This window comes from Chrysemys picta, chromosome 1, assembly GCF_011386835.1.
Source record: "Chrysemys picta bellii isolate R12L10 chromosome 1, ASM1138683v2, whole genome shotgun sequence".
Taxonomy (NCBI): Eukaryota; Metazoa; Chordata; order Testudines; family Emydidae; genus Chrysemys; species Chrysemys picta.
Window position 1 is genome coordinate 88,563,499 of NC_088791.1, and position 9,448 is coordinate 88,572,946.

Sequence of the window (9,448 nt, forward strand, 5' to 3'; positions counted from 1 at the left end):
TTGTAATTTATAATCCCCCTTTGCCCACCAACCTTTGCTGGTGGACCATGTCATTTTGAGACCTGAAATGTGGAGCTCGCAACAGTTAACAAGCTCCTCTGTTTATGCAGGCAAAGCTTTAACTTACATCAAGCCTAAAATACTTGATTACACTGGATGTCCCTTGGACTGATGAGAAAGCATATCAAGTTAGAAGTAGAAACAACTTAGGCCTGGTCTACACTACGGGGTTAGGGTCGAATTTAGCAGTGTTAGGTCGATTTTAAAAATGACCGCGTCCACACAACCAACCCTGTTCCGTCAACCTAAAGGGCTCTTAAAATTGACTTATATACTCCTCCCCGTCGAGGGGAGTAGTGCTAAAATCGACCTTGCTGGGTCGAATTTGGGGTAGTGCGGATGCAAATTGATGGTATTGGCCTTCGGGAGCTGACCCAGAGTGCTCCATTGTGACCTTTCTGGACAGCACTTTGAACTCCGCTGCACTAGCGAGGTACACAGGAAAAGCCCCGGGAACTTTTGAATTTCATTTCCTGTTTGGTCAGCGTGGCGAGCTCAGCAGCACAGGTGACCATGCAGTCCCAGAATCGCAAACGAGCTCCAGCATGGACTGAAAGGGAGACACTGGATCTGATTGCTGTATGGGGAGAAGAATCTGTGCAGGCAGAACTCCAATCCAAAAGAAGAAATGCAAATATATTTGCCAAAATCTCACAGGGCATGTTGGATAGAGGCTACACCAGGGACACACAGCGGTGCCGCGTGAAAGTTAAGGAGCTCAGGCAAGCCTACAAAAAGACAAAGGAGGCAAATGGTCGCTCTGGATCAGAGCCCCCACACATGCCGCTTCTATGAACAGCTGCATGCCATTCTAGAGGGGGACCCTACCACTATCCCACCACTGTCTGTGGACACCTGCAATGGGGGAGTCTCACGGAACACGGAGGAGGATTTTGTGGATGAGGAAGAGGAGGAGAATGCACAGCAGGCAAGCGGTGAATCCGTTCTCCCTGGCAGCCAAGAACTTTTCATCACCCTGGAGCCAATACCCTCCCAAGGCAGGATCGCCGACCCTGAAGCCTGGGAAAGGCACCTCTGGTGAGTGCACATATGTAACTACAGTACAGAATTTAAAAGCAATAGTGTTCATGGTCACCTGGTTGAATTAGGGGAATTTTTGTAAAGGAACAGTAAAAGGACCCTGTTCATGCTGGGCTGTTTGCGTTTGGCTAAAAGGGATCATCCCGGGGAATAGCCACGTGGCAGGAGGAGGGGGGAAGGGATCATCCCAGAGAATAGCCACGTGGTGGGGTGGGGGTAGGTGTGTGCTGCACATTTACCTGAATACTGCAGCCCCTCCTAAATGTGAAACCCAACCCATTGCTTGCTCTGGGAAAGGGGGGGCGCTGCAGTTTGAAAACATTCCCAAATGTTATGAAGGCATAAGAAGCCAACCCAATTTTACTTTCCCTTTTTATCTCCCCACAGGTGCAAATGTTTCTATGCTCCTCCTATCATCTCCGTCTCCTGTTATCGCAGATTAGAAGGCAAAAAAAATGCACTTGCGATGACATGTTTTTCGAGCTGATGCAGGCCTCCTGCACTGATAGGACACAGCTCAATGCATGGAGGCATTCAGTGGCAGAGGCCAGGAAAGAATTGAGGGAGCGCGAAGAGCGGAGGCAGGACGCAATGCTGAGGCTAATGGGGGAGCAAACGGACATGCTGAAGCGGCTGTTGAGGGAGCAAACGGACATGCTGAAGCGGCTGTTGGAGCTGCAGGAAAGCCAAGAAGAGCACAGACCCCCGCTGCATCCGCTGTATAACCACCTACCCTTCTCTCCATGTTCCATAGCCTCCTCACCCAGATACCCAAGAACTCGGGGAGGGAGGCTCCGGGCACCCAGCCACTCCACTCCAGAGGATGTCCCAAGTAACAGAAGGCTGTCATTCAAGCAGGTGGATTTGTAGTGTGGCTGCAATAAACAATGTAGCCTTGCCCTTCTCTCCTCCCCCACCCCACCTGGGTTACCTTGTCCATTATCTAATTTTTTTTTTAATTATTAAAGAATGCATGGTTTCAAAACAATAGCTACTTTATTTCGAAGGGGGGAGGGTGGTTGGCTTACAGGAGAAACACACACAACTGTCACACTGAAGCCTGTCCAGTCATGAAACTGGTTTTCAAAGCCTCTCTGATGCACCGCACGCCTAGCTGTGCTCTTCTAATCTCCCTGGTGTCTGGCTGCTCATAATCGGATGCCACGCGATTTGCCTCAACCTCCCACCCCGCTATAAACGTCTCCTCCTTACTCTCTCAGATATTATGGAGCACACAGCAAGCAGTAATAACAATGGGAATGTTGGTTGTGCTGAGGTCTGACCTAGTCATCAAACAGCGCCAGTGAGCTTTTAAATGTTCAAAGGCACATTCTACCACCATTCTGCACTTGCTCAGCCTATAGTTGAACTGCTCCTCTCTACTGTCCGGGCTGCCTGTGTAAGGTTTCATGAGCCATGGGAGCAAAGGGTAGGCTGGGTCCCCAAGGATAACTATTGGCATTTCAACATCCCCAATGGTAATTTTCTGGTCTGGGAGGTAAGTCCCTTCTTGCAGCTGCTCGAACAGCCTGGAGTTCCTAAGATGCGAGCGTCATGCACGTTTCCCAGCCATCCCACGTTGATGTCGGTGAAACGTCCCTTGTGATCCACCAGTGCTTGCAGCACCATTGAGAAGTACCCCTTGCAGTTTATGTACTGGTTGGCAGGTGGTCCGGTGCCAAGATAGGGATATGTGTTCCGTCTATTGCCTCACCACAGTTAGGGAACCCCATTGCAGCAAAGCCATCCACTATGACCTGCACATTTCCCAGAGTCACTACCCTTGATAACAGAACGTCAACGATTGCATTGGCTACTTGGATCACAGCAGCCCCCACAGTAGACTTGGCCACTCCAAATTGATACGGTAGCAGTCAGGCCTTGCAAGCTTCCACAGAGCTATTGCTACTCGCTTCCCAACTGTCAGGGCAGCTCTCCCCTTGGTATTCTGGCGCTTCAGGGTGGGGGAAAGCAACTCACAGAGTTCCAGGAAAGTGGCCTTACGCATGCGAAAGTTTTGCAGCCACTGTGAATCATCCCATACCTGCAACACTATGTGGTCCCACCAGTCTGTGCTTGTTTGCCTGACCCAGAATTGGCATTCCACTGTACCAACCAGCCCCAGTGCCACCATGATGTCCCAATTGCCACAGCCAGTGCTTTCAGGAATGTCTGTGTCCATGTCCTCATCAAAATCTTCCTCGTGCTGGTGTTTCTTAGCCCCGTTCTGCATATACTCAAGGATAATGCGCGAGGTGTTTACAATGCTCGCAACAGCAGCAGTGACTGTGAGCTGAGCGGGCTCCATGCTTGCCGTGCTATGGCGTCTGCAGGAGAGCAGACTTGCAGCGGAAGCGGTGGATGACAACGGTTAGTACCGCACAGATTTCTGACAACTTGTAGAAATTTGCTATTGAGACTCAGCTCATTTACAAGAGCAGAGTTGCAGTGGAAGCTGTGGATGATTACGGTTAGCAGTCCTACTGCACCGTCTGCTGACAGCAGCACCCAGGACACAACAGCAGCGGTGACTGTGAGCTGAGCTGAGCGGGCTCCATGCTTGTCGTGGTATGGCATCTGCATGGGAAAAAGGCGCGAAATGATTGTCTGCGTTGCTTTCACAGACGGAGGGTTGACTGACAACATGTACCCAAAACCACCCTCAACAATGTTTTTGCCCCATCAGGCATTGGGAGCTTACCCCAGAATTCAAATGGGTGGCGGAGACTGCGGGAACTGTGGGATAGCTACCCACTGTGCACCACTCCGTAAGTTGATGCTAGCCACGGTAGTGAGGACACACTCCGCCAGCTTAATGCGCTTAGTGTGGACATACACAATCGACTGTGTAAAATCAATTTCTAAAAGTCAACTTCTATAAAATCAACCTAATTTTGTAGTGTAGACATACCCTTACAAATTTAAGATTATAAATAATAGTTTCACTGACAAGGAAACTTCTATGCAAAAATTCTGTTAAATTATGTAAAAATTGAGAATATTGCACTAAAAATGTTAGTTAAACATTAGTGTTTCCTCACTTTTTAACAAATTGAGATTCTAAATTTAACCTTTCTTCATAAGCCAACTCTCCTTCCAGCTATACGCCATAAAACCCTGCTAGTTCCATTCACCATACTCCTCCATCTCCTTTTCCAGTGTGAACTACTGACTACCACTAGCACACATCTACATACTAACTATATGTATTGTTACACACTCACCACATGTAGAACACAAACCTCCTGCTCCTTTAGTCCACCTGCTCGTGTTCAAGAGATAACAGTACCTTAATTTCTCTGGACCAAATGGGGACTAAACCCCACAGTATCTCAGGCCTGGTCTACACTACGACTTTAATTAATCCCGTAGTGTGGACATACCCTCATTGATTTTAAGGCCAGAAGACCAGCTGTGATCATCTAGGGCAGTGATACTCAGGCTGAGGCTCATAAGCTGCAAGTGGCTCTTTAATGTGTCTTTAATGTGTCTCCTGTGGCTCTTTGCAGCACATGATATTAAAACACTGTGTGATGTAATTATTAATCAGGATGCTTTTACTATGTTATTAACCAATTGTAGTTGATAAAATAATACTTGGTCAGTCATTTCACTGTGAGAATAATATATATATAAAAATAGTAAATGAAACAATAAATTCACACTACTGTGGCTCTTTTAGGTAACGATCACTAATTTGGCTCTTGAAACACAGGTTTGAGTATCAGTGATCTAGGGTGACCTGCATAATACAGACCATTGGACTTGCCTGAATTAAATCCTATTTCAAATCCAATACCTGTGGTCAAACTGCAGTGTGTGTGAATTTTATAGTTCCCCCCCCCCCAAAAAAGTCCAATCTTGATTTAAAAATTTCCAGTGACAGAGAATCCACCACAACCTTTGGTCCAAAGACAGTGTACCATTGCATTGGATCCAGTTCACCTTATCCACCCTTTTAATATGGATTGGATATCGCACTGTACTAAACCCACTCATCTTCCTGATATTATTCAGACACCTGCTCTTTAGCAATAGGTTGGAGACTCCTTCTCTTCTAAGTATCTGGTGTAGAGACCAGTATCTCTCATACAAACTGAGGGAAAGGGGAGCTAGTATATATGCTTGGGGGTCTACCTCCTTATGCTTCCTGCTGGTTACTGCCTGTTCCTCTTCCCTCAGGGCAATACCCAAGTCAAGTAATATGAAGAGAAGAGGTGGAAAAATGCAGTGTTTTCCTGTTTGTCCATGTGACGGAGCTGGGAGCAGGGCAGATTTGACCTGGGAATGTTGCAGGGGGATTGCAGTGGGGATGTGGGACTTCCCTTGAAGGAAGCTACCTGAGCTGTAACCTGAGCCAGGAACGGGGGTGGGGAGAATTAACACCTTCTGCCCGGGAGACTGAACAAAGGAGAGGAGCAGCGGAGGGGCTGGGAGTTTAGTTTCGGTTTGGGCTGGGTGGTGCAACGCAGGGAACCCCAAGCTGGGGTCTAAGCTCCCTGAACCTCCCAGAGGGACCTAATTGAGGGGGTCTGGTCGTACCTACACGCTCTGCTTGAGACTGTGTTCCTGTCCTTAAATAAACCTTCTGCTTTACTGGCTGGTTGAGAGTCGCAGTGAATCTCGGGAAGAGGGGTGCAGGGCCCTAACTCCCCCACAATCCGCAACAGTCCATTCTCTATGTTCTATGCTGCACAATCTATAAGACACTAGCACTCAGCTGTCATGGGACCTCTACTGAGGCTTTTTGAGCTTTGATCCTGAGGTTACGAAAATCTGCCCTTAACTTGTGCTTACATTTTCCTCATCTGTAGACAGACTCCCTCTCTCTGGTATAGGTAGGAAGGTTGTGAGCTAATCATAAAACTAAAATCCATACTAAATTGTATAATTTAGTTGGGGAAACTGAAATTTCACCTGACAACTAGGTGTTTTTTCAGTCAGTAGGGGGAGGTTGAGTAGAGATCTGGGCAGCATTGAGATTGGGACTTAATTCTGACTTCCTTGACTTTCTAGTATTTGGTGTTAACTATGATATAGTTGATAGGCCAGAAGAGACCATTATGATCATCTAGTCTAACCTCTTAATTCCCAGAGCAGATCTTTTAGAAAAAAAATCCAATCTGGATTTAAAAATTCAGTGGTGGTGAATCCACCATGACCCTTCATAAATTGTTTTAATGGTCAATTACTTTCAATGTTAAAATTTTGTCATTCCAGTTTGAATTTGTCTAACTTCAACTTCCAGCTATTGGACTGTTATACCTTTCTCTGCTAGGTTGAACAGTCCATTATTGAATATTTGTTTGCCATGTAGTTACCTACAGATTGTAATCAAATCACCCTTTCTCCTCCTCCTTGCCTTCGTCCCATCTATATTGAATTAGCTCACAGGACTCATGTTATGGATGACTTTGGCAAAGTTTTAGGGTCAGCTGCTACCCTGACACCATCCTTCTGTCTTTTTCAAACAGGCTTGGGATGGGCTACGGAGGAGTTCAAGTCATCCTTTAAGCTTCGCTTAGTTAACTAAGTATCACCATAAGGCAAGTTTTCTATTCTTTTAAATATACCTCCCAATTTTTTCCAGATTTCTGCTCAAGGTAGGCCTTAAACTCACACTGGCTGGGTCAGATTCAAAGGGCTACTACTTATCCCCTTGAGCTTTCCAGCTGGTGTGGATACATATATACTTTTTTAATAGACAACATTTTTAAACTTAACTACATCTTAGTTTTTGTCTGGGACACCGAATTAAGACTCAGTGCTTCAATTCAGGTGGTCATTTGCAAGGTGGTTATTTCTATACAAATAACCACCTGAATTGAAGCACTGAGTCTTAATTCGGTGTTCCAGACAAAAACTGCTATCATGGGTCAGACCAGTAGTCTGCCTAATCTAGTATCCTGTCTTGTGACAGTGGTCAATGCCAGGTGCTTCTAAAGGAATGATCAGACCAGGCAATGACTCAGTGAACCCAGGGCCGGTGCTACCATTAAGGCGAACTAGGTGGTTGCCTAGGGTGCCAAGATTTGGGGGCGCCAAAAACCAGTGCCCCCAATTCCCCCCCCACGGCAGCTCCCCACCCCAGCTCACCTCTGCTCTGCCTCCTCCCCGAGCACGCCGCCCCCACTCTAATTCTCCTCCCCTCCCAGGCTTGCGGCGCCAAACAGCTGATTGGTGCCGCAAGCCTGGGAGGCAGGAGAAGTGGAGCAGCAACGGCGTGCTTGGGGAGGGGGCGTAGCAGAAGTGAGCTGGGGTGGGGAGCTGCCGCACGGCTCCCCGAGCCGGGGGGGCGGAGCTGCCGCGGGGGGGGGGAAACGCCTCAGGGCGGGGGGGGGAGCTGCTGCGGGAGGGGGCTCAAGGCGGGGGGGCGGGGAGCTGCCGCAGGGCTGAGGGGGGCGCAAGGTGGAAGTTTTGCCTAGGGCGCGAAACTTCCTTGCACTGGCACTGAGCGAACCATCCCATTGTCCACTCCCAGCATCTGGCAGTCAAAGGACAGTTTAGGGACATGCAGAGCATGGGCCTGCATCCCTGATTATCTTGGCTAATAGTCAATGTAGTTATCCTAAGGGACTGATCTAATTCTTTGTTCAACCCTTTCATAGTTTTGCCTTTCAAAATACACCTCTACCTCAATATAACGCTGTCCTCGGGAGCCAAAAAATCTTACCGTGTTATAGGTGAAACCACGTTCAAACTTGCTTTGATCCACCGGTGTGCGCAGCCCCGCCCCCCCTGGAGCACTGCTTTACCGCGTTGTATCTGAATTCGTGTTATATCGGGTCACGTTATATCGAGGTAGTGGTGTATAATGAACACACATCTACAACCCCAAGATATCTTTACAACCACAAGAATTCTAAAATCATGAGTTATACACCCTTGAATCAAGAAATTTTAATAAATAAATGATATCTTTGTTTTATGTGCCTCTTTGTTCCTGAGCCTGTAAGGTGCAGTAAGGCCAGTTCCAATGCCTTGAGCCTAAACACCTGAATGAATCTTAGTCTACCCTCATACTCCCAAACATTTAATATACCTAAGGCCATATCTACACTTTAAGTGTGGGTTAACTCAAGTTATGTCAGCATAGAGGCACTACGGTTACTATGTCAAGTATCAGAGGGTAGCCGTGTTAATCTGTATCCACAAAAACAACAAGGAGTCTGGTGGCACCTTATCTGCTACAGGTTGCAAATTGCTACAGATAGCAGTCTCACATGCCTATAGTGTGAGAGAATGCTATCTGTAGGAATTCGCTTCATCACATATATAGCAATGTTACAGGTAGCACATCCATACAAATTGCAGTTTCTTACATGTATGTGTCAGAAACCGCTATCTTTAGGACTGTGCTACCTGCAGCAGCGACAGGTCCTACTTTGCTAAAAAAGGCCATCTGATGTAGCTAATTCAAGCAGATAGCAGTCTCACATACCTACAGTGTGAGAAACTGCTATCTGTAGGAATTAGCTTCATCACATATATGGCAGTTACAGGTAGCATATCCCTACAGATTGCAGTTTCTTACACGTGTATGTGTGAAAATGCTATCTGTAGGACTGGTCTATCTTGCCTTTAGTAAGGCTTTTGATACTGTCTCCTATGACTTTCTCATAAACAAACTATGGAAATACAACCTAGATGGAGCTAAAATAAGATGGGTGCAAAACTAGTTGGAAAACAGTTCCAACAGTAGTTATCAGTGATTCACCAGGTTGAAAGGGCATAATGAGTGGGATTCTCCAGGGATCAGTTCTGGATAAGTTTCTATTCCAAATCTTAATCAATGATTGAGATAATGGCATACAGAGTACAATTATAAAGTTTGTGAATGATAACAAGCTGCATGCACACAAAATGGGAAACGACTTCCTAGGAAGGAGTACTGCAGAAAGGGATCTGGACCACAAGCTGAATACGAGTACTCTGAAAAGGGATCTATGCAAAAAAACAGAACATCACTCTGGGATATCCGCTCTACTCTGCGCTGATTAGGCCTCAACTGGAGTATTGTGTCCAGTTATGGGCATCACATTTCAGGAAAGATGTGGACAAACTGGAGAGAGTCCAGAGAAAAGAAAAAAAAAAGTAAGGTCTAGAAAACATGACCTATGAGGGAAGTAGCATCCTTTTACAAAAGCTGTTTCTTACAATCTATACGTATAAATAACGGCTACATATAGCACATTTCTACATGTAGCAATTCCACATATATTATAGTGCAAGAAACTGCTACCTGGCTGTAGGCCTTTGCTACATCGGGTAGCAGTTTACTACAATGGCAGTTTCTTACACTCCATTACGTATCGGTAGCACATTCCTACGCGGAGCAGTTTAATAC